Source organism: Anguilla rostrata, chromosome 1, assembly GCF_018555375.3.
Source record: "Anguilla rostrata isolate EN2019 chromosome 1, ASM1855537v3, whole genome shotgun sequence".
In the NCBI taxonomy this organism is placed as follows: domain Eukaryota; kingdom Metazoa; phylum Chordata; class Actinopteri; order Anguilliformes; family Anguillidae; genus Anguilla; species Anguilla rostrata.
Genome location: NC_057933.1, coordinates 72558383 through 72584843, shown reverse-complemented (window position 1 = coordinate 72584843; position 26461 = coordinate 72558383). Strand labels below are relative to the sequence as shown.

The following is a 26461-nucleotide window of genomic DNA, read 5'->3' as shown; positions in this document are numbered from 1 at the left end:
GCGCCTGGCCGCTTTGTACTTGAACATCAGCGGCCCGCCCGCTCGCTCGCTCAAACAAAACCCTCGGCAGGGAATCCAAATCCCCACGTCGGCGACCGCTCCCGGCGCTGCGGATGCTCCCGGTGACCTCCCGATTCTGCCGCGCCTTCCTTCGCATAACGCAGAACGCAGCCTGGGACGTGACGCTATTGCGCGTGTCCATTCACACCTCCGAAAAGTGTGCATGTCATTAAGCTGAGGGGCAAAGAGAAGAAGGAGATGAGGAAGACCGGAGGAGGTGAGAAATGAGGAAGGTCGGGTGGGTCGGCTTCATGTGACCATAAATATAGCTGCCTTTGGTTGGGGGAGGAACTGTGTATGTGTGTGTGTGTGTGTGTGTGTGTGTGTGTGTATGTGTGTGTGTGCGGGCCTGTGTGTGTGTCTGAGTGCATGTGTATATGTGTGTGTGTGTGTGTGTGTGTGTGTCAATGTGTGTGTGCGCGAGCCTGTGTGTGTGTGTGTGTGTGTGTCTGAGTGCATGTGTATATGCGTGTGTGTATGTGTGTGTGTGTGTGTATGTGTGTGTGTATGTGTGTATGTGTGTGTGTGCGGGCCTGTGTGTGTGTGTGAGTGCATGTGTATGTGTGTGTCTATATGTGTGAGTGCATGTGTATATGTGCGTGTGTGTGCGTGTGTATATGTGTGTGAGAGCATGTGTATATGTGTGTGCATGTGTGTGTGTGTGTGTGTACATATATGCATGCGTGCATGTACCAGCATCTGTGTGCAGTGTCTCTCGGTGCCCTAGTGTATGCGTGTGGGTGTCTGTGTGTGTTCTCCTTTATAAATTCTTTTCTTGCGTTTGCTTCTTGAAGTTCCTTCCTCAAAGCGCGTCACCACAGAACCACGCCACCATGGAATACTACCTCCTCTAATGAGGCTAATGCTCTGACAGCTCGACTTCCTTTCTTCCTTCTTCGTTTGAAAGTTCTGTCATCCCCCCCCTTTGTTGGACCAGAATGAAATGTCATTTGAGAAAAACTGGAATGAATGAAAGGAACAAAAGAGACATCCACTGGAAACCCATGTAAAAAGCTAGCCGGTGTGCCCTGGCTCCATGCCCTTCAGCTGTACGATATTAAATTTATTCACGTTACAGGACAGTGTTGGACTTCCCATGGTACAGAAGGAGAGCAGCAGCCTGTAATAGAGACATAAGACAGGCACTCCCTTACTGGGGGTTAGCGGCTCTCCGGGGATTTGTGCAAGTATCCCAGGGGCTACATAGCAAAATGGAAGAAAAAAAAAACATTTTTCTCTTCTAAAAAATAATACATTTTGTGGGCGCTGTTGTCTGGTTTCAGGCACTGTTCTGGTGTGTGGATAGGCCCCACAGGTTGGTGTCAAATCCACACTTTGACAGGGCTGACTGTACCCCAGGCTGCTAGGGGCTGCAAAGGTGCAGACCGGGCTCGGGCCTCGCCTTGAGGAGGGAGAGGTCATAACCGGAGGATGGGGTGGCCCGTTGACATGGGTGGATTCGATTTTGACCGAAGCCAGGACGGGTGGGAAGGTGGGGGTTTGAGATTTTCGATTATCACTACTATGGACCAGAGGAATTGTGGATCATGAACCCTAATGCTGTATGTAATGCCCCTCCAGCCCCCCTTAATCTCCACCTGTGCTTTTTGCTTAAATATCCTCATATCAAAAACAACATTTACATTGTACTAAACAGCATGTCCAGTGAAGGGCCATGATTCAGTGATGTCACCGTTCGACCGGCACGGTTTCTTTCTCCCGTGGTCCAACGTGCTGAATGGCCAGCCAGTGCACTCACAATGGGGCTGTGCCACGTTACCGAGGTTAGGGTCCTCAGCCGCCAAGTGCTCATTTCGGAAAGAGAGCCTGGAGAAAAGGGTTGGGGAACCTCAATCACTCCAAACCCTTATGGGTGAAAAAAACTCCTGTGCAAACGGCTGGGGCTGGCACCGAAATAAACGGAACGTGCAGAAATGAAATATGTCATCCGCACATTGCCACACTTCACAATATAATGGCAAATACACAAATTACAACAGCTTTCAGATATTTATATACAGTACATATATTTCAGGGACAGGGTAAAAAGTGCAATACAAATAAATGAATGTATATTGGAATATACACTGGAGCCCAGAGGTATTTGAAGAGTGACATAAATTTAGTTGTTCTGCTATTTGTACATAGTCCCTCCATTTTTGAGGAGCAGAAGTGATGGGACAGCTGGCTGCTCGGCTGTTTCTTAGCCAGTTGTGCGTCGTTGCGTCGTTAGTTCATGCATGAGAAAGCTAACGAAATGTCTAGAGTTGATTTTAGGTGTGGCATTTGCTTTTGGAGCCTGTTGCTGTTGACTCTCAACACGGGGGCCAAACAAGTGTCATCGCCAGTAAAGCCGGCCGTCAGGAAGCTGAAAAATCGATCAGAGCCATATTTGGCCGTGTCGAAATGAACTTTTTGTCACATGGTTTAGGAGTAAGAACACACTAGTGAGTTCGGCAATAGCAATCAAACTGGTAGGCCACGAAAGACCACTGTAGCGGATGACAGAGGATTACTTAAATTGTGAAGAAAAACCCATTTTCAACCGGCAAACAGATCAAGAGTGCTCTCAAGGATGTAGTCGCAGATGTGGCAGACTACCATAAAGAGACAACTATGCCAACGTAACTGCAAGATGCAAATCACTGTTAAGCCTCAAGCACAGAATGGCAGCACTGACAACGATACCCAAACACACCGCTAAAGCAGCCAAGGAGTTTTTCAGGGCTAAAAAGTGGAATGTTCTCGACTGTCAATCACCAAACCTGAACACAAGGCTGAAGGCAAAAAGCCCCGAAACAAACAGAAATGAAGATGGCTGCAGTGCATCACCAGGGAAGATAGCCAGAGTCCGCGATGTCTATGGGTCGCAGACTTCAGGCAGTTGCTAAATACAAAGGATTTGCAACCAAGTACTACATATGGAAACTGTACAATTATGTTATTTTGTCCAATTATGTTTTGTCCCCCTAAAATTGGGGGGAGGGACTATGTATTTGACATTATATTGTCACAGAAGTCCAAATATACAACGATTCACAAACATCACACATTGTATATTCCATTTTCATCAAAGGCTCCCATTACTAGTATCTCCTTCCTTTTTTCTGAAGGCAAGGATGAGGATTAGCAGCTACAGAAACCTGCACCAAGCCATCAGTTCGCATTGACGCCTGTCGCGGGTTAAATCCGCCTGTTATCGGTAGGCCTTCCTATCCCCGACCAGGGGCGGGGACAGGGGAGAACCAGGCCCGGGAAGAGGCAGATACCCGACGTCACGAAGGAGAAACTGTGACTCAACAGCTTCCCTTTTTTTTTTTTCTACTGCCTCACAGTCACGCCCCGCTGGCGACGAAAAGGACAGCGGCCGTCAGAGGAAATCGCTTCTGCTTCGATTCAGTCCTGTTCGGAGGCGCCTGATTGGCACGGCCGGCCTCTCCTGGAGCGTTGCCACGGCAGTGACAAAGAACATTAAGAACGTTTCGGAGCGAGCGCGAGTTCTCCCGGCGGTTGAACACCGCGGCTAATTGCGCTAGCGAGTATAACGGCTACACGAGGGTTAAGCGGAGCTGCGTCGGGTGCCTTCTGAGCACTGCCTGAACGCTCGGCTGGTTCACGTCCCCCGAGCTCCGATGTTAATTGCATGTTAAACAGCCAAATTCCGAATTAGGAAAGAGAGGCAAGGGTAGGCGTGGGCTTGCTTATTTATTTATTTATTTATTTATCTATTTATTTATTTCTTTGTTTATTTATTTATTTATTGTTCACTGCACCTGCTGTTGCTCGCTATCTGCAGTTAATTCTATTTGCACCACTGCTCACCTCTACGGAGAGTTTAATAAACTGCACTGTATCAGGTCAATATTGAATCTCTCTCTCACTCTGTGTTCTTTTCTCTCTCTCCCCCCCCACCCCGCCGCTTCCAACACCCCCCCCCTCCCCTCACAATCCCCCTCCGCCCCCTCCCCCTCTCACATCTGTGCCTCCAAATGCAGGTTTCCACCGTCAATATGAAATACTGATATGAGTCAATATAAGTAAAGGTCATAAGGTTCCCTCAGTATTATAAAAACAAATCTAGGACACTGAAAGTCACACAATGGCACAGCACTGGAAATTAGTGCTTACATTCCACTGGGATTCAGCCAGTAAGCCCATTTAAGCACACCGGCTTTGCTTCACATAAGTTGTTTCTCAAAAAAATAATACACTTAATTAATAGAGATTTAATTTTTTAAATTGTGACTCACTTGGGATCAAATATGTTTATTAGTCCAATGAATGCTCCCTAGTCCATTGTCAAAACATTCGGGGACAGTGCATCGAGCAGAGAGATGAAGCAAAATACCTGACCGGCGTACGACAATCAAGTAATAAGCAGGGTGACTCCTGATAAACGGAAATGATCAAAGAACAACCAAACAACGGCTTCATCTCGAAAAGGTCACCATTAGTCAGTCTGGATCTAATAGCCCTTCGACCACAGAGAGAGAACATTCCATTCCAGAAACATTAAGCGATGGAATTATTAGATGGCTTGTATACTATCAGTCACGGTTCTTCTGCACATCGTTCTGACACAGAAAAACCCACCCAATATCGTTTTATTCTGTTGCTACCAATAAATAATAGTCTTATTATTATGTAATTATAATCTTAACTCAAGAATTATGGGGATATATTTGCACAGTTAAATACAAAAGTATTGAGACAGTGACACAATTTTTGTTGTTTTGGCTCTGCACCCCAGCACACTGAATTTGAAATAAAAACAAAGAATACGAAGTTAAAGTGCAGACTCCCAGCTTTCAGGGTATTTACATCCCGATTGGATGATCCATGTAGGAATTACAGCCCTTTTTCAACACAGTCCCCCATTCCAAGGGAGCAAAATAACTGGAAAATTGAATATTGTCTGAAATAAAGTCATCATATTTAGTACAGTACTTAGTTGCAAATCCTTTTGCTTTTGATGACTGCCAGAAGTCTGTGACCCATAGACATCACAGAAGCTGGGTATCTTCCCTGGCGATGCTCTGCCAGGCCTGTACGGCAGCCATCTTCAGTTCCTGTTTGTTTCTGGGCGTTTTGCCTTCAGTCGTCTCTCTTCAGGAAGTGAAACGCATGCTGAATTGAATTCTGGGTGATTGACTTGGCCAGTCAAGACCAATCCACTTTTTGGCCCTGAAAAACCCCCTTGGTTGCTTTTAGCAGTAACATTCGGGGTCATTGTCCTGCTGCCGGGTGAAGTGACGTCCAATGATTTTTGAGGCATTTGGCTCAATCTGAGCAGATACTGTAAGATGCCTCTGTGCACTTCACAGTTCATCCTGCTGCCGTCAGCAGTAACATCATCAATGAAGACAAGTGCGTCAGTTCCAGGGGCAGCAATACATGCCCAAGTCATAAAACTGCCTCCATCATGTTTCACAGATGAAGCGGGAGTGGCTTGGATCGCGAGCAGTTTCGTTCTTCTCCAAACTTTCCTCTTTCCATCCCTGTTGCACAGGCTAATACTCATCTCACATTTCCGTAAGACCTTGTTCCAGAACCTATATTTCCAAAAAATATAAGTGTTAAAACCTCTGTTTTCAGTACTTTGTGCACCCTCCTTTTGGAATGATAACAGTATGGAGTGGCATTTTCTAAAAAGCATACATTAATATAATTTTCCAATAATTGAACATTCAGTACAGCTCATTACCCACGGTTGTTTATTTTTAAGAGCCTTTTTTTACCAGCTTTATCAAGAATGGCAATGAAATAAATGATACTAAATACCGTACTACTAAACGTGTTTATTGTCTTATGTAATATTCATGTTAAACAACATATTTTATAATGGTTGCAAGCATATACAGCTACCAACAGAAGCTAATGAACTGAATACAAAGTATATTTCAGCGTATAACAAATATACTTTATTATCATTAATAAATTCGATACGGCCATTCATTTAACCATGGAACGTACCATTTTTTTACGGACACAAAATGGCTTCCTAATGAAATGGAGCAGTAGGTGCAGCTTAATTTTAAAAGCTGCTGCCATGAATTTTATATTTAATCTGAAGCTCATTTCATGCCTCCCTCCCTTGTCGAGGTTTTTTTTTTTTAGTTCGAAAGCACCAAGTCTACTGGTTATCAGTGCCCTTAAGGCAGTGAATTTTTTTTGTGTGTGTGTGTGTGTGTGTGTGTGAATTTTCTGTACCTAGCTGTTCAAAGAATTTTCTTTCTTTTGAAACTACATGGCTCCATGATAATTTTGAATTGAAATAAAGCAACCCTTACACTTATTTTGCTGTGCAAGTCACACCTCTGGTGTCCAGTAAAATATTCAGAGAAATTTAACTGCACAAAAGGGAATGAAAAAGAACGGCTTATTGCAGTTTGGATGGGAAAACGCACTTAAAGACAGCTTGGTACTAGTACACATACATTTTCAAACTGTGAGACAATTCTGGTAATTGGAAGGAACTTTGTCCCAGGGAGTCATCCTCAATATCACTAATTACCCGCTAACATAAATATTTAATATTAAACAGGCTTAATTAACCACAATAACATGCTCAGCACAAAATAACAGGGATCCACCACTGCAGTGTAAGCTGCGATTTGATTTTTATGATGCTCTTTGACGCACCTGCCTCGTAACATGCTGTTTTAAAGGATCAAAATGTTCCGGAATCCGTTTCATGTGGACACGGCACAATTAAGCCAGCTAGGTGACGCCCTGCCCTCAATTAGCACACGGAAGCGGGTGAAAGGTTAGAAAATAGATAACGGCTTCGGGACACTTCCCTACTATTTTAGCTACGCTGACTCTAATCGCACGTAGATCTTTTTTTTTGTTAAGAGGCTCGTGTATGCCAGAGACTGAACGAGTGTCGGAGCAGAAACAGGGGCTTTAAAAACCTGGCTACGCGCGACTATTAAACGAGCTCCTCGGGCCGCGCGGACGGTGAGTGATTTTACGGCTAGCTCCGGCTCAGGCAATAAATCGCGCGGTCTCCTGAGTCCAGTTCAAACTGTACACGGTGTTCCTCCGGCAATCCAGCCACAAGCCACAGAAGCCCAGATCAAGAAAACGGCGGCTCGACCTAATTAGGCTCATAACCCCCCCCCCCCACCCCCACCAGAATTCTTGTCTGTCTTGGGTGACACACTGTCAAATTTGCTGCTTCATCTCTCTCTCTCCCAACCCCCCCCCAGGCTCATAAACCCCCCCCCTCCCCACGAAAATTCTTGTCTGTTTTGGGTGACACACTGTCAAATTTGCTGCTTCATCTCTCTCTCCTCCCAACCCACCCCCTCCCAACCCAACCCCCCGCTTTTCTCCTCACTCTGTCAGTTGCTTCACTCCGGCTCTCAAGCTTTGCTGACAGCATGATATTGCAGGTCATACATGCACTTCATACTCAGTGCAGTGAGGTCAAACAGGTCTCCAGCGTCCACTGTTGCAGCAATCTCTCTCTCTCTCTCTCTCTCTCTCTCTCTCTCTCTAGCTAATTCAAATTCAAAATTCTTATGGCATGATGTATTTTACATTTTATGTCGTAAAACCCTTTCAATAGCAAACATAATAATAATAATAATAATAATAATAAGATCTCTCTCTCTCTCTCTCCCTTTATAGCTACAAAGTGAGAGCCTCTTTAAAAAAGACAGGCCTAGAGCTAAAGTAGTAAAGCGAACACTTCAGGGTTCCAAACGACCCCAAAGGGGGTCCCAAAGTGTTCGTACCTCTAAGCGTCTACTCACTCTCTGCAATCACTGCACATCTTTCTCCATTAAGACAGAAGACGCTGATGACATCCTGTAAGAATCTGCCCTAAATGCAGGCCTTCCAAAAACTCTTAAGATTGCATGTTGTTATGAATTGTCATTAGAAATGTCGTCAAATCTGCTTTTTTTTTTTTTTTTGCTCTGACGCGGATTCAGAAGTACCAGGATTGGTTGATAAATGATAGAACAACAAAGTTCATGGAGTAAATCCAAATAGTGTGTTTCTGGCCGGTTGTTGCATTTGGAGCTGTTTGGGGAATGGTGCATCGCCTAAAATGCACAGGAGATAACTGTGAATTTAAATGTGCTATGCAGGGCAATGGGATACACAGCAATACATCAGGGGAGGGATAAGGAGGAGAAAATTATATGAAAGGAGGCAAGGGATGCCTTTTTATGCATTGTTTTACGCACGTATCGAGCACGCCACCAGTCTTAAGTGCTACAGCATTCACCCCACAAAATGGTGCGACTCACACAACCCCACTGCAGCTAGAAGAGGACGGCACCGGCCTCCCTCTCCAGCGTCCCCCGAGCGCCGTCCGCAGACAACGGAACCCAGTAAGGGGCGTCGCCGCATCGCCCAACCCAGGTCACAAAGCGTTAGCGAACGCCGCGAATACGCCGAACCGCGATCATATCCCCCCCCCCCCCCCCCCCCGCTGCACTTCCTGTGAGGTCACGAAGCATTGCGGAAGTAATTCCCACTGACTTTTCGGAGCTGAGCAGTCACAGTAAGTGCCGTGCACCGTATCAGGGGTGGAAGAACTCGGCGGCGCTAAAGCTGCATTAGCCGTTTACCCTGGGCAGTGGCTTAGCCCAGGCACAAGGAAGCAGTGACTGTGGACAGCAGCATATTTAGGAGCAAAAACGTGTGAAGTGGTGAATTTTAGCCGTCTCAAAGGCCCAGGAAACTGGAGTCAAACTGAGGTTAAATTTTTTTTTTGCCAGAAGTAACAATTGATAGTCTTCTTAATATTTCTAATATTTAACGCACTGGTAAAAATGACAAGATATAACATTAATATTACACAGTAAAATATCGTAATCAGAATTTTTACCGCAAACTCAGTGGTCACCTGGATTTCACAAGACTTAACAGTAATATTTCACAATAAAATTGCTATCAGAATTTTACTGTGAAATCAATAGTTACCTGTATTTTATAATATTTAACAGCAATATTTCACAATGTAATCAGAATATTACAGTGAAATCAATGCAGACTAGGCAATATTACAGCGAAATTACAGTTTAACTGGACCGCGCAGCATTATGGGAAATGGCGGCTTTCGCTGAAACCTAGTGAAGCAGCACCAACGGCGACCTCGGAATCGACTATCAGACAGATACCAGTCAGCAGTATTAAGTTTTATTTCGGCATTCATATCGGGTTCACAAACAGTGGCTTCCCCTTTATGACTGTAATATACAGATGGGTGACAGATTAAAGGAAGAACCTGTATAAATAAGTGGAGAAACATAACAAGCGCAGATGCTTCCATACAGGTGGACTGAATGGTCTCTGTGGCATGTGTAAAAATTCTGAGCAGGCCTAGTTGACCTCGATTTTGGATCAAGATGGCAAGAAGAAAAGATCTAAGTGACTTTGAAAGAGGGTTCATTATTGGAGCACAGGTGGCAGGAGCATAGGTCACAAAGACTGCTCAATGGGTTAGCGTTTCAATAAGAACAGTGACCAAAGTGACATCTGCATTTGAAATTTCATATTCAATGACCGTGATGCAGGGGCATTAGTGCGATATGTAAGAAAAAGCAGATGAGCAACTCTTCCCCAGGTGACTGTGTCAGCAAGAACAGACTGTCAACAATTAGACAGAGAGGGATATTATGGTCGGGTTGCAGTGCATAAAACCCTCATTACAAAGATGAATGCACATGTGAGAGTGCAGTGGAGCAAAAACCATTTTTCTAGCATGGTTTCAGTCCACTTGCCTCCTTACAGGGAAGGGTCACTGCAAATCAATACAGTTATTCTGACATTTCTCTCCTGATGGGAGGGGTCTCTTCCAGGAAGACAGTGCCCCCCATCCACAGGGCACGAGGAGTCGCTGAATGGTTTGACGAGTATGAAAATGATATGAATCATATGCTTCGGCAGATCACAACCCAGTTGAACACCAGCGGGAGATTTTGGACCGACCTGTTAGACAGCGCTCTCCACCACCATCAAAACACCAAATGAGGGAATATTTTTTGTATGAATTGTTGTTCCATCCCTCCAGTAGAGTTCCAGAGACTGGTAGAGTCTATGCCAAGGCACATTCTGTTCTGGTGGCTCGTGGTGGCCCAACACCTCATTCACTTTATGTTTATTCGTCACCTGTATGTACATATCTTGTAACTGAGATGGTTGTGCTTTCATATTAGCCTAGCTATCTACAATCATAATGGAATGAATGGATAAGCGAATGAATGATCTTTTGGGTCTAAGCAATGTTTTAATTTCTTTTAAAATAAGGTTGCTTATGAGTTAGCTTTGTAAGCAACTGATATTCGATATCAAAGTGCAAACGGAAAACAATTTGGAAAGCGGCCATTGCGTGATTTTAACATTATTTTATACTGAAATTATTAGCCAACTTGTCAGTTTATTTGAGTGTTTTATAACGGCAATGCTTCTGCCGAGCCATCTTTATCAGGCCGTGCCGTGGCGTAATGAAATAAACACGACATCAATCTCACTTGGGCTTTAAGTAATTTTCTTTGTCGTATTCGGTGTTTGCAGGAAAGAGGGATTACTGCATGCGCCTTGGAGAAACAATGCCAAAAACGTCCATGAAACTGAAATCCTTTTGTCTTTCGGCCTATTGTTTACAGATGCTTCTCGGGCGTGAACCCAGAGAGGGGCTCAAAATCAATGATGTGGGCACGCTCCAGCGCTAGAGATTTGTGCACTTTCCAGAGAAAACCAGTCGATTTTGGGTGGATGTCAGTGGAGACATAATTTTCTGACGGGGGTTTTATAGCTGCATTGTTATTGTTATGTATTCACGGCATTGTTATTTATTCACAGTTATTTATTCACCATTTCTTCACTACGCTGTTATTTATTCACTCGCTCTTCACCCTAAGCTGATGCGTGGTGAACGTTCTGGTGAAAAATGTCTGCGATGCGTCACCCAGGTGGGTGCTACACATCGGTGGTGGCTGAGGTCAGTTCCCCCCTTCAATGTTAATGTTTCATTCATTCATTCATTCATTCAACAAAGGTTTTTAAATTGCTGGTTTTCTGTTGGTTGTACATTTTTGTTAAATATCGTTGCTGAAGGTTTCAGAGCTAATGAACTTGTACATTTACATTTAAAACAGACGCTTTCATCCTTTTACATAATAAAATACAATAAAAGACATTTTGTTTTTGTTCATATGCCGTTTCTTCTGATAAATTCTTCAGGGTGTTCTAAGTCCTATGCAAATACTGTATATTTTGCTAGCATAAAAAACTGACACTGTACAGTAGGAGACGGCGTCTTTCTGATCAGACGTTAAAATGAGGTCCGGACTCAGTGCGGTCATTAAAGACCCCGTGACACTCAGCTCAAAGAGTAGGGGGTGCCCCACATGTCCTGGCAAAATTCCCAACCGGAATCTCTCAAAACCTGCTGCCAAATCATCCCCTGGTTTATTTGGATAAAAAAATCATTCTCTCCCTCTCCACCCCAGCTGATGTATGATGAACGTTCTGGTGTAAATTGGTTGCCGTGCACTACCCAGGTGGGTGCTACACATTGGCAAGGGTTGAGGTGAGTTTCCCCCTTATGACTGTAAAGCACTTTGAGTGGGAGAAAAGCGCTATATACATGCAATTAACTATTATTATTATTATTATTATTATTATAAATGACATTAAAATGCCAAATTTACAGTATCCAACAATATAACTGGCCACTGAGTTAATTTTACATTTGATATGTGAAAATACAGGTCATTACTGTAATTTAGAAACAGCCAATTGCTGTAATGCTACAGCAGCATACAGCTATATCACAGGAATCCATGGATTTTTAACTGTAAAATCACAGCATGTAGTTATCATTTAAATGTAATTTACACTGTATATAATACAGTAAATTACTGTGAAGCTTACTGTAAAAGTACTGCAACTAATAGCCAGGAAATTTACTGTAAACCAATTGTTTTTTAGATTATCATGACCTGTTCAGCAGATACGAACAGGGTGGGAGTGTATCCTGCATTCATTAATATTCATATGCATAAGTCATGCCATATGAAAAGCAATCCTCATCGCTAGGTTAAAGCAGGTCATCCTGTGCAGTAAAATCAGGCTACCAGACAATACGAATGAAAACAACATAAGGTTATATCGTATAGCTAAAACCTGCAGATCATTCGATGTGTAATGGCGTTGAAACACTGAGCTAATGTACACTAACATTAGCCTCGACAGCCGTTTCAAACTCTGGACATTACACCTGAATAAAGAAAGGCTTTGATTCCACATATCTAAGCTTGAAAGCTATTTAATTATTGCTAGCTAATGGTAGGCCTACTTACTGATCCATCACGCATCTGTTTCGCATCAACCGGGAGGGCTACTAACAGCAACAGTTGGGTGGGAGGAGAAGGGAGGGAAGGCACTGCACCATGCACATGCTCAAACTTTTTAGCAAAGCCATACTGTTTTTGTGGATAGTTGGTGAATTCCTCCTTGCAAAAATGGGCACTACAAATATTAACTGTTGGGGTTATTGCAATATTGCAGTGCCCGTGGGCCTCAAGAAATGAAACCCATTTCTTGTGAGTTTGAAAAAAAAAAAAAAAAAAAAACCGTATTGATTTTTTTTTTTTTTTTTGCATCCAGAGAAGGCACAATGCTTAGGCATTTCCAACCCACACAAAGTGGCAAAGAGCTATTACAAGTACAAAGCGTTTCATTAGCGTTTTAGTGACGTACACTGTACCCGGCTAACTCCACCCACTGAAAACCTGGCATTTAGCCAAGGGAGGAAGCAAGCCAATCTCGGCACAGGCTTTTCTATGCATTTTTTATTCTTTTTTTTTTTTTGCAAGAATCATTTTAAAACATTACTGGGCCATTTGTGAATGCAAAAAAAAAAAATTATTAAAAAAACAACACATTGGCACAGATTCACAGGTTTCCTGGACCTTTGAAAGTGAGCACAAAGCCCAAGTGTTTGACAATGCGCATGTGGCTAGGGAAACTGTCCATCAGCTCCACACTTTCTCATGCATGCGTGCTGCTAATGCTAGTGTTCCAATATACTGCGCTACACCTGAATGACTCTTCATGAGAGAAATGCAAATGGACCGTTGAGGGATGAAAGGGAGAGGGGGAGAGAGAGAGAGAGAGAGAGCGAGAGAGCGAGAGAGAGAATTAACCGAGAGGGGGAGAGGGTGGGTGATAGAGAAAGAGAAAGATAAAGGCAGTAGTCGGAGAGCTCTAACAGCGGCGAGGAAAAGGTAGATATGAGCAAAAGAGAAGGGGATAGGAGACGGAGAAAATCGGACGCGAGGCAAATTGAAGCAGCCGAAAGATCAAATGGTGATTTAAACAAAGACAGAAATGGGACGAGGGTAGAGGAGACAGAGACGCACAGGATAGGATAGGAAGGGCAGAGGAAGATGGGGAAAATATTTTCACAAAAGAACAAGCGAACAGATCCACAGCTTCGTTGTGAAATGTAAACCACTCAATGAAAACATGGTTATAGGAAAATGAATGCGTTTATGGTAGCATTACATTACATTTATATTTATTTGGCGTATCAAAGGTCATTGGAGCAACTACAAATAAAACAGGTCCAATAAGGTACACTGCTCATTTCGTACAGTTATTCATAGCCATGAACACATTAAGTCCAGTTCACACAGTAAACATTGCTCTGACCTAACCTATGCCCAGTTAAACTAGGAGGCATTACAAGCTGCAACGTAGCCTAAAACAAGAAGCATGTCCTGCAATGGCAACAGGAGGAAAGCAGCAGCAAATATTGAGTAGGCTGGCAGTAGGGTGCCGAACAACCCACTGAGCAAGCAGAAGACACTCAGGAGAAATTACAATGTATCAGATGCTTAAATAGCTAATCAGGTCCCTCAGATCATTGTCATATATAAGAATCATTTCATTATTAATGTGGTGTATCGGTTAATAATTCATGCTGCACTGGTTCCTGTTTATTTTCAGCAATTCTGTTGATGTCTACTAGTATAAAAAAAAAACTGAAGTGATTGGCTGTGATAAAGTCTATCTACTCTAAAATTAATATTTCCTTTTCCAGATATCTTACAGCAGAATCAGTTCACCACTGCTTATGCCGCACTGTTCCATCCTTCAAGGTCTGCATCAAAAATAGGTTTTTGTGTTTCTTTATGTGGCAGAATGTTTCTTAGTAGTTGAATGAGCTCAACACGCCTTCAGCTGGATGAGGGTGTTAAGATAACGTGATAACTGAGATGTGTTTCATGTCGTTTCACCTGTCTTCAAATGCAGGAGTTGGAAAGATCATGGAGATGGTTGTTACCGGCAGGTTTGGGTCAGTATTTGGTACATGCTAACAGTGACCAGTTTCTGCCTTCTGTGTTTTATACAGACTGTATTCATGTGTACATCCCTGCTTGCAGATTCTGTTTTACACCTTGCTCTGTAAAAAGGGTAATGGGCAGCTTGTTGACACTTACACCCAGCAATGCGTTCAGGCAATCTCTCTCTCCCACCTTCCCCGTCATTTAGCTACAAACATGGAACGTGTTACTAGTCAAGTAAAGAGCATTAATACATAATAGCATTTCAGCAAGATGCCAACAAGGTATAAATGTTTGCTGACTTCAGTTTTCAGAGATGGCCTGAAGATAGATCTGTTTATAACATCAGAGAGAGAGAGAGAGAGAGAGAGAGAGAAAATTAGCACCCAACTGATTCCTTTTCAATTTATCATTTAAAGGTTAATGATGTAAATTGAAACTGACGCTAAAGTTATTTGTATGACTGAAGCAAATTCGAGACGCCCGTTCCGGATAGAGCGATAACCTCCCCCACGTGCACTTTAAGGGAAGCGACCTTAATGAAATCTAAGCGCGCACGGGACGCAGCATCCGCCGTGACCCTATCTGCAGTCCAGAGCTCCCCGGTGAACACACTCACCGGTCGATTCAGGGGTGCTACGACACGCAGCCTTTGCTCGAAAGCAAACACACACCCCCATGTTTATTTATGACGTGCCAATACGGGGCACTTCAAAGGATCGTCCGGTCGGAAAATTCCAGAGGTGCTCTTGCAGGGCTTGTAAATTACAGCTGTGGCTCCAAACCAAAGGAACCTGCCAGGTTTTTTTTTTTTCTTTCTTTCCTTTCTTTCTTTATCCTTTGAGAAAATCCAGTCGCCCCCCCGACCACGTAACTGTATCTTTATTTTAAGGTTAGAAACGGACGGGCTGACCGTGGCACTTCGCCCCCCTCGAATCAGCCCAACTCTCAGGAGAAAACGGGAGGCTTCGGTCAGAAAAGAGCAAAGACCTCGGCTCTGTGTGATCGACACACGGGTGAAGACCCCGGCTTCATCCTGAAGACTAATCCCTGGGCTTCGTTCCCCCCCCCCCCTCCTCCCCCCCGAAAACTCCCCACACCCCCACTGTGGTTTCCTGGCAGATGCAGGCCAAGCTGTGGCCTGTAAGCTGAAAAACCTCATAGGGATTTTCGGGTGGGGTAGAGGGGAGGGTAGGGGTGAGAAATCCACGCACTAATCGGCGTGACGCGTTTGGGTGACATCACGGCTCTCTCCCGTGACTCGGCAAGGGTCCACCTGCCCCCCTGGCTCTCCATTGCTATCGTACTAGCCCATCTATACCCATCTGACCCATTTCCCTGCTGGGTATCGATTACAATCGAGGTCCATAATTTTCCATGATCTCCACCACCACTGTGGAGAAGAGGGCGTCGTACCTGCAGATCTTTGCTCCCACATGAATAAGGCCATCCATTGATTTCCATCAACGCTCTTTATTGAGATGAATCTTGTTCCTGGCCAACTGAAATGAATGTGAAGGCCAACAGGTAGCAGTGGGTTTAACTTTAAAAAAAATGCTTTTACAACGAGCTCTTATTTTATGCTGTGCTTACACCTTTTTTAATTGAAAAAAATTTTTTGAGTATAAAAAAAAAGTAATTACTCACTGGAGATGATTGAAAAGATGAATAGAAAAGGAATGTAACCAACCATACAATTACAATGGCAATGTTTTTTTTGTTTGTTTTGTTTCCCCAGCACTCTTATTCCAGAAGGTCTTAGAATAAGTGCATTCAGTCAAAGCGGGAATACAACATATCATTATCTTAGCAAGCAAAAACACTTGTTCTTTAAAACAGCAGCAGGAAACACAGTGCTAGTATGATATATAATCATTTTAAAAAACGCGTTTTGTTATGGAAGCAAATGAGAGTTAATTGCCTTAATACGTTTAAAGGGTTTGATTGCAATTGTTACCGCTGTTCAGAAGGTACCGGCAAACTCCATCATCGATGCTCACGTGAACGGCTCCAGCTTCAAGCACCGCATGGATCTCATCATGCTTGCAGCCCCTGTCACGGCGCATTCGGGCGGAATGTCTATCGCTGTCATCTTTAGCGTACATACAAATTATCCCAATAAGTCGACGCGTATTCCCACGGGCGTTGCATGGAATCGATGAGCGGGCTGCTCCCGCAACGCCGGCTCTGCGAGCCTCCCCCTCTCTCGCACACACGCAGGCTCCCTTCTGACGGTGCCGAACGCGATTCCGATTGCATTAGGGACGCGCTCAGCCGAACCGTTAAGCTCAATGCGTTTCACACTGTGCTCACCACACCACATTAGGTTACTCTGATTGTATCCCGTAGTGCAGCCAGCCCAAATAGACCAGACAACAATATCCACCATTATGCAGTATTTAATGTTTTTTCTGTGGCTCCCCTATGCTTTTGAAAATCTGAATGCCATTAGCAGTATGCTAAATCTGCTGCTGCGTTTTAATCATGTGCTTTTGTCAACGACTTTCGCACGATACAAGGACGGTGTTACACCTGCCACATTTACATCTTCAAGCCTGCTCGCGCCACTGCGGTCTAGTCGTTCCCACAATGCATCTCATCAATACCCGTCAAATTCAATGCGGCCTTCCTATGCACATCTGACCTTTAAACTTTGCTCGACCGATACAGTGCCTGCGAACAGGGCACAGAGCAGACCACATTCTGGACCGTGTTTCTGCGCATTAATATGACATTGTGAGTGAGAGCTTGTGAGGTGGCACGTTAATGCCCAAGTCAAGGAGGCTGTAAAGACGTTTTTCCATATTGTTGTTGTAAATCATGTCTTATAAGCTCAGATTGAGCCGCTCAGTTTGCTTTGCTAGCTCCACGGCAGCAGCTGCTCGCTTCATAAGTTTTACTCGTCTAGTACTTAGCACTGCATTAACCACTCTGCTCCTCTTTACCGTCAGTTTATCACCTATCCCACAATTCATCTTGTCCCCTGGTCTCCTGCTGCATCTTTCTCTCATGCTAAGTTTCTAAATTTACGGTCTACGGTCCATTCTCTAGCTCAGGGGCGTCCAATCTTTTCTGAAAAGGACAAATGTGGGTGCAGGTTTTTGTTTTAGATTAGAATAAAGCAACCTGGTTCTACTTACAGTATCAGTGTCCTGACTGAAGATCAGGATTAGTTGATTAGTTGAATCAGGCGTTGTAGTCCTGGGCTAAAACAAAAACCTGCACCCACAATTGAAGATTTGAAACCCCTGCTCTAGCTCCTCTCTAATGGCGTGATCAGACAAAAAAACCACTAGAAAAACACAAATCCAAAAATCCCACTTAAAACCACACCTCTAGATTTGAAAGTCTTTCTGTCTTTCTGTCTCAAAGACTACAAATATTTATTTTCACAAACTGGGGAGAGGAGATTCCAACTGAAGATATAGGTTGAGTTTGCATACAATAAATTATGGGACACAGAATACCTCACATGACTAATTGAGAGAACCAGAATAATCAGTTAATTTGGATATACAAAGACTTTGTTGGAATGGTAATTGTTCAAATCATATTCAGTGCTAACTTTCTTGTACATGCATTATTTTAAAAAACAATAGTAGTTTCTTCTACTTTGCCTTTTTTATTAAAAAAAGAAATAACATGGAATTTAGTTTTTTAAAATCTTGTGAAGTTAATTAAATTCCGATCCATCCATAATCATAAGCACAGAGCACAGTGCAAAAAAGGAAAAATTACCAGACCAAACCAGATCATGCAGCTTAGATCACTTAAACCAGAAATAAAAAAGGAAGGCAAAACTGATTTTAATCACAAATTATTCTTGCTGTATAAACCTTTTTATGGTTTAAATATTGAAAAGAACAGTTAACTCAGATTTTGAATGTGTGTTCCACAACAGTCTCACAGGGTCTATAAAAAGCAGAAATGGGAAAACAATACATACAGACACACAGTGCAGACCGTCAGCTTTAATTTGGGGGGTATTTACATCCACAATGGGTGATCCATGTAGGAATTACAGCTGATTTTTATCATTATTTCCCCCATTTTAGGGTTGGTTCATTTGAATTCCTTCAATTAATTCAGATTTTCAGCCTCATGATGGCCTGCTTCATGGCCATTTTAGGTTTTTTTGGACCTCATGTGGAGAGACAACAGCAACAGGGAGATTCCAAATGTAAATCAAATGTAAATCCACTTCTATAATCAACTGTAGACCTTCTGTTAGCTTTCTTGTGCTTGAACTAATGATGCAAAGACACACAGCTGGCCAAGAAACAGCTGAGGAGCCAATTGTCTCTTGTTATATATATATATATATATATATATATATATATATATATATATATATATATATATATATATATATATCAGTGGTAGCAGCTGATTATATCACAGCTAAGGGGTGTTGTTTGGCCTGACGAGCACCCTTAGCAGTGATACAATCACAATATACAATGGCCTGGAGTGAGATATTGCTTTTGTAAAAAGGTTATGAGTATGGAGATATAGATATAATAGACACAATCCAATTAAAAGTGACTTTATTAACAATTTCATTAAAAGTAAATTACGAGTAATTTACAAGAAAGTAATTCCTGGCTGCCTGCACAGAGTGCCAGGCGGTTGCGGTTTGTAAGCTCTCTTTAGTTCCGCCAAACTAGCTAGCAAGCAAGCTAGCGTTAGTGAGCTAACAAGAGAGTATGCCTTATGTGTGTTTATTTGCACTGGTTGTGCAACCAGGGGCGTCGTAGTGGGGGGCAAAGGGGGACTGACTACTGACTACCCAGGGCCCAAATGGGGGGGAGAGCCCTTGAAAAGCCTGGAATGATGCGTGAGAGACATGGATCAAGAGAGGAAGGGGGCCCACAGAGACCGCTTATGTATAGGGCCCCAGAATTTTGTGCTACACCCCTGTGTGCAACCACTGAAAAGCTGTCCAGCACCAGTGGGATCACGTTTCGTGGGTCTACTCGGCTTGTTAAGTAGAGCAGGTGCGTTGCTTAGTGTGGCTTAAGATGCCGCACCACCTTCTCAGGTCCCCGACTTTCGGTCGTCGATAGCTCTGGAGAGAACTCTCGTACGTGAGCCCGCTTACGGACATAATCCCTCTCACCTTAAGACTCGCACATCAGCTAGGTTCAGACGTCTCCATTTTGTGAGTGCTGACGATCGTTGCACGTAACGGTTTTTCATTTCGAATGGCTGCTTACCCACAGAGTGATAACTGAAATGGAACTGTATAGAAGCATTAGACGTCATAGCCGTGGTATACAGTTATAATACCACGGCTATTAACCATTCAGATTGGAGATTTGCCCTACCCGTTTTATATAGAGAGAGCACTTTTTTTTGCTGAGCTTTCTCTGCGCCGTTTGTGGAGGTCAGATGAGTAAGCGCAAGTGTTATGTGCCTCGGATAATACTGCAATTCTGGCCACAGAACTAGAACATGACCCCGAGGAGAGGGCTAGCTGGGTCCACTGGTAGTCCCAGCAACCGAATGACCTCAGACCTGCACCCCATCGGACGAGCGTCACCGCGTCCCGGCCCCCTCTCCCGGCTTCCGGGCTTCAGACGGAACGTCCGCGAGTCACAGAACGGCCGGGCGTCTCAGTACTCCGTCGTGATGTCACGGTTTCCCTGTTCGTGTGCCCCGCCCGCGCCGCGCGGCAGCGCCGGCCGTATTTCCTCCCCCCCCGGCCGTAATTACGGTATCAGGCGCGGGGCCCATTTGGAGCCGTCGTTACGACGCACCGGGGGGCGGGGGGGGGGAGGGCGATGGGGAACGAGGTGTCAGGAGGAAGAAACACGGCCCTGCCGCGCGCGGGTCCTCCTGTCGGTCCGCGTCGGGAGCCCTTCAGCTGGGCAAACACTCATTTTTCTTACAGCGCGCGCTTAGCCGCGAAGAGCGGTTGCTATCACGCGCGCCCCGCCCCGCCCCGCCCGCGCCGTCCCAATTACCGACGCCGCGACAGTGACGGAGGTGCTCGGCCCCGCCGCGCCCGCGGGCCAGGCTCCGGGGGAGGCCGAACCGGGCGGCTTCCTCGCCACCGTGCCCTTCATTAACGCGCCAGATAACAAGCCCCTGCTATCAATCCTCGCGGCACGGCCGCGGCTGAATGTGCTTCACGGGCCGGCTTCTCCCTTCGGGTAGAGGGTGACTCATTGTCAGCGGCGTCTCCTGACCGTCGCGGATGCATGCTACATGCTATGCTACATGCTACGCTACATGCTATGCTACATGCTATGCTACATGCTATGCTACATGCTACGCTACATGCTACGCTACATGCTACGCTACATGCTATGCTACATGCTATGCTACGGCGCGTCGTCACCGCCACAGCCCCCGTTTCGCGTCGCTGTCGACAAGGAGCGTGAAGTAGCACGGTATTCGCCGTGGTTCGGGTGACGACATAAACCCAAGGCTAATGGTGTGGTTGGACAGAACCTTGTGCGTTTCGAGCGTTCGTCCAACTAAACCTTTGGCTTTGGTTGTAGCCCCTCAGCGATTGGGCCTTCACCTTCAAACCGCTGTTTGAGTTTGAGACCCAATCACATAGAGCAGTTAGATGAACCTTTAAGATGAAACCACTGGGAGTTTTTTTTTTCTCTGTCAGGACAGCCTTGGGTGTTCTCTCAGACAAAAAAATTCCACTCAAAATAGGGAGCTTTGCCTTCAGCCAGGAAACAGTTGTAACCATGACCCATGATATTTTACACAGGGCAAAAATAATGACCCACATTGGATTAAGCTACCTCTCTGAAGCTCATTCCTTACCCTGTTATTATGTAGCACTGGAACACATTATCATGGTACTTTGCCTGTAATCTTATGATTAGTCATCATAATTCTCCCGGGCCCACAAACTGCACATTGAGCTTGGTCTTTTATACGCACACCCCTACCCCCCCCCCCCCCCCGCCCGCCTTCCCCGCCCCCAACCCCACAAAGAGTTTATCTCGCGAGCCAGAAGCGGCAGTTTGTGTAATGGTGTTATCCACAGTTCAGTGGGTCCGCTTGAAGGTGCTATCTCGAGTCAATATGCCTCCATGTGGGGCTGAGGATTTGGGCGAGTGTGGGTCTGCGTGGTGCCGTGGGCCGGTGTGCTTAAGCCCTGCTGCACGCGCTCACATGCCTCCGCGGCACCGGCTATAGCACTAAAGTGCCTTTCAGTCATGCCGGGAGAGATCGTACCCGGGGACGCGACAGCGATGCAGCGAAGCCATCGGCCAAATAAGAACAAACACGCCAGTAAATCTGCTGTGATAACCAGAAATAAAGAAAGACACACACACACACACACACAAACACAGGTGCACACATACGCGCACACAAACACAGGTGCACACGTGTGTGTGCATGCACAGCTGCACACACAGACACACACACACACAGACACACACACACATGCACCACACAGGTGCACACGTGTGCATGCACATAAGCACACGCGCGCGCGCACACACACACACTCTTACACACACACACACACACTAGACCAGTATCTCCCAGCATGCATCCAAACAACAGAACAACAGCACACAGTTCACCATATGCTCAACCAGACAAAAGAGAGAACAGAAATAAGCGGTATACTCACAGAATGAATCAGACGATACTTGCAGCAGTTCTCTACAGGTCAGTGAAGTAGCCAGTGAGTGCAGCTCAGGTACACATGTAAACAGAATCCAGTGGAGGGGGGGCGGGAGGGTTATGAAACATCCAGGGTAGGGGGAAAAATTTTGGAGGGTTCGATGTTGGGTGCAGGTCGGGAGCAGAGACTCTCAGAGTTTGGGGGAGCAGTAGCAAACTGCAGTGTTTGACCTCTAATGAAACTATATTCCTTTGTGAGAAAAAAAGGAAAAAGATCACATATGAAGGCACAAAAAAAATTCTGCTGCCACCATACAGCAAAAAAAAAAAAGAAAGGGAGGGAGAGAAAGGGAGGGAGGGTCTCTCTCTCTTTCTCTCTCTCTCTGTAACAGAAAGAATGTGGGGGACAGAGCCCCTGATTGATCACAAAATGAAAGAGGAGAAAAATATAAAATAACAGTTCCAATCCAAGAGGCCTCCCCCTCTCTCTCCGTCTCGCACTCTCCCTCTCTCTCTCCCTCTCTCTCTGACTCTCCCTGATGTTTGAAGGCCTCTCTCGCTCAGCTGAAGGCGACTCTTAAAAAACGATCTTGTTTTTGAGACAACAAGGGAGGGGGGGGGGGAAGAAAGACAATCAAAAAATCCAAAGGGGGTTAAGGCGTGTTTTCCCGACCGACTGTCCTCTACCTCCGTCAGAAAAAAAAAACAAACCCTTTTCTCCTCCCCGGCTCTCTCTCTCTACGACGCGTCCCCAGAAAGAACGGTAGTACTGAGGAGTCTGCACCCGAGCGAGTGCACTGAGGGATGCAATCAGGTTCTCTTAATTGCCCCTTGATTACAGCGATGAACCCCGAACCCCCGGTGGCAAAACACCGGTCGCTGCAGCCGACCGCAACCCGCCCACCCCGCCTGGAACGGCGACGAGCGCAGCGTTCCTAAACACGCGGGGGGCTCGCCGTGTCACGCGGGGGGCTCCGTTACCCTCCTACTGCCCCCTCGCCCCAGTCCAAACGCCCCCACCGTCCATCCCTCTAACTTCCCTCCGCCCCTCTCTCTGACGGAGAGAGGAATCAAAGACAAAGAATAACAAGAGCGGCCTAGGGATATATCTGGTGAACCGCCTCTCTTGTTTTTCCCTTGCTCCCCACCTGTTCCTTCCTTTCCCTTGATTTGCTCCCTGTCGCCTTTTCTTAAGCACTATCTCTCCTTCAAACGATGTGTCCCTCCATATCCCTCTCTCGTTCTCTGTCTCTCTTCATCTGGGAAGTATCTGGAGGACTGAATTTTGCATCGAGATTTATTCTGGCTCAGTTGCTCTGGTGGTTTAAAAAAATAAAGAAGCAGATGAACTAAGGGGTCTGAAAGTGATTTGCCAAGCGAAAAATATATAGAGAAAATCCCAAAAACTAGCAGAATATATAGATGGAATTTAAAAAATATAAAAGGGCCAGACAATATTGGCGAGAAATCCAGTTGAGAAATCCAGCGTTTTCCCAGAATCCCAGAGGCCTCTGACAGAGACGTCTTACATCTGTACGTCCCTCAAGTCAGCCCCATCTCCAGGCAGCCAAACCAAACACGGAATCTCAGATGAAGGTAGAACAGAGCTGCAGGTAGACCCTCTGGAGTGCCTCAGGTCGGACCTCTGGAGTGCTGCAGGTAGACCCTCTGGAGTGCCTCAGGTAGGACCTCTGGAGTGCTGCAGGTAGACCCTCTGGAGTGCCTCAGGTCGGACCTCTGGAGTGCTGCAGGTAGACCCTCTGGAGTGCCTCAGGTAGGACCTCTGGAGTGCTGCAGGTAGACCCTCTGGAGTGCCTCAGGTAGGACCTCTGCAGTGTTGTAGGTAGACCCTCTGGAGTGCCGCAGGTAGGATCTCTGCAGTCCCGCAGGTTTGAAGTCCCCGGTTTCGGCAGGGTGACCAAACACACGTCCACACAGGTGCCTCAGCTGTATCTACATGCTGCAGGCTGAATTTGGCTCTGAGCTCCAAACTCAGACCAACAGGTGGACTGCAAACTGTTGAGTCTTTATTAAAAAGAGAAATGGGGGAGAGGCTGGAAATCCCACGGTCACAACAGATCCAAATCTCCCTCTGGATGAGCGCACCGTTAACCAAAACCGGCGCGGACTCCTCTGGATCCGACGGGGCTGTCCGGTCCCCTGCTGGGGAGGGCTAGCAGGGTGAGGGCTCTGAGCGAGCTGGAGAGGGGCCTCTGCGGGCGCTGGCGTTGGCGTTGGCGGTTAACACGCGCGGGTGTGGCCCCATGGCGGGAAGCGTGGCCCCAGGCACAGGAGGTGGCGGCACCGAAGCGGACGGGAGGCGCGGGGAGGCCGGGGCCCTGCGGGGGGGGGAAGGAAGCTGGCGGTTAGCGCGGCCACGCCGGTGTCACTCCCGCCCGTCACTCCCGCCCAGCTGAGTCCAGCTTCCGCTCGACTCACTCTGTCACACCCTCCTCCGTCTCACCGCTCCTGTCCTCCCCCCCGATCGCTCGCTCTGTCTGAGTCCACTTGTGACAGCGTCCCCCCCCCCTTTAAAGAATCCTGCCCCCCTTCCTTTTCTCCTCCCCATGTATTCTCACAATTAAAACATGTCAGCTTCTCCCTTTCTCTTCCCTTCTTTTTTTGTTTCTTCCCAAATTTCCCAGAGATATTTCTTCCCTCGGCCACTAAACCCAAGCACCCATCTGTCCGTGTGTCTGTCTTCCACGCTGAGACATACAGACATACATCTGTATCCTGCATCTTTCTCCTACAGCAGTGCCATTCATTGCATGTCAGGCTGGAGGGAGTGTGGGGGGAGGGGGGGGGTCTGCCAGTATATGTTCATAGAATCCCATAACCAAACACTGGGGCTAAAAGCATTCGATCTGGACAACACCTGACCCCCCCTAAGGCACAACTCCGTTCCCTCCGTCCAATCAGCGGCCGCCGTTGGATCGAAGGCATCCTGACCAGTGTGTCGGCGTGTGGTGCGTCTGAGGTGTGTCGAAGAGGCAGGCGAAGGGTGAGCGTGCTGCCAAAAAATCGTGAGGGGAACGAGACGTCGGGGGAACGGCCCGGTGGCTGACCCATTAACTCCCCCCCCCCCACCTCCCCACCCCCACCCCCCCACCACCCCCACGTTTCTGTCACAACACACACACATGCTGTCCTCGGAAGATTGATTGAGCAGGAAAGTGGTGAATTCAAACGGCACGGTGCAGCTGTAGGCCGTAGAAGAGTCTGCCGGTGTGACACTCCACCACCGCCGTTAGAAATGAAATGGCCCCACAATTTAAAAAAAATTAAATACAATTTTAAGTTTAATTTCAAATGAAAGGTGGTGAGAGCTGAGACTGTGATGGGGAGAAAGGGAGGGGGGGGTATGGCAGTGAGAGAGAAAATGAGCAATGGGGGGGCTGACAAATTCAACTTGAGCACTTTCGTCCCTCTTATTTAAAAAAAAGAAAGAAAAAAGAACCTGTGAAAAGTGTTCTTTTGGGCTGGGTGGAGATCGGCAGTGGCGAGAGGGGGAACAAAAGAACAAAATGAAAAGAAACGAAAGACGAACGGCGGCAAAAAAAAATGGATGGATGTTGGGATGGAAACGGGTGTACAGGAGGGAAAAATAGATGCCGCGTGATTATGGAGAAATGACAGAGAGAGAGAGAGAGAGAGGGAAAGAGAGAGGGAGACACTCACCCATTTCAGTCCCTTCTCCACAGGCAAGCACAATCCCGGCTCTGTGGTCTCACCCCCGGCGGGAGCGGGGAGAGATCCCGGGGATCTGCCGCTGGAATACCAATAGGACCGCTATTATGAGCGCGCCGACGCCGGGAGGAGGCTACTACAGAGAGCGGAGCGCGCGGTCAGGTCGGCACGCCGCTGAATACCGCCGGCGAGAGCGAAAAAAAGAAACAAAAAACAGTCAACCTCTTTTTACCACCCCCCCCCCCACCCCCGCTTCCCCTCATCCAAGCACCCACCCCCTCTCAAGAAAAAAAAAAAAAAGGGAAAAGATTATTACACAAACACCGGCAGGCGAGAGACGGCTACACAATCACAAGGCAAGAGCAGACGCGCACGCACACACACACACGCACACACACACGCTCGCACTCGCACTCACAATGAAACGCAGTTGCAATGACATCGGCTTTTCGCAGGCCGTTCCCGTGGCAGAAGAGGGTGAAAAACACAAATTGTGCGTCTCCCCCCTGCCCCCCCCTTCTCTCTCTCCTTCCTCACACCACAGTCTTCACACAGGCAAATTCAGTGTTTAAGTGAATACCCACAATACTGCTCTTTTCTTCGCTCACTTGCTTCGTTCTCCCCTCTTTTCTTGTTTTTTTTTGGTGCCTACAAATTTGCCTTGCTGTAATTCCACAGAGCAGGACTGCAAACTGCATTCATTCTCTCTCTTGCGCTCTCGCTCTCTCTCTCTCTCACTCGCTCTCTCTCTCTCTCCCCTTGCTCAGTTGTATCTCCATACCTCTTCAGCTCTCTCT

The 26461-nt window shown here is 46.2% G+C and overlaps 1 protein-coding gene across 5 annotated transcripts in view; it reads right to left on the bottom strand.

The window, feature by feature from the left end:
• The window catches only part of grik5 (glutamate receptor, ionotropic, kainate 5), a 55124-nt gene extending 28663 nt beyond the window's left edge, over positions 1-26461 (bottom strand). For 2 of the 5 annotated variants that reach the window (XM_064298568.1, XM_064298542.1), the window contains exons 1-3: positions 26083-26461; positions 25656-25838; positions 21982-24313 (exon numbers count right to left, since the gene is read on the bottom strand). The gene's annotated coding sequence lies outside the window, so the exon portion shown is untranslated. Of the gene's footprint in view, positions 1-21981; positions 24314-25655; positions 25894-26082 lie in introns of those variants that run through there. The other 3 variants (XM_064298551.1, XM_064298576.1, XM_064298558.1) reach the window with 3 other exon arrangements.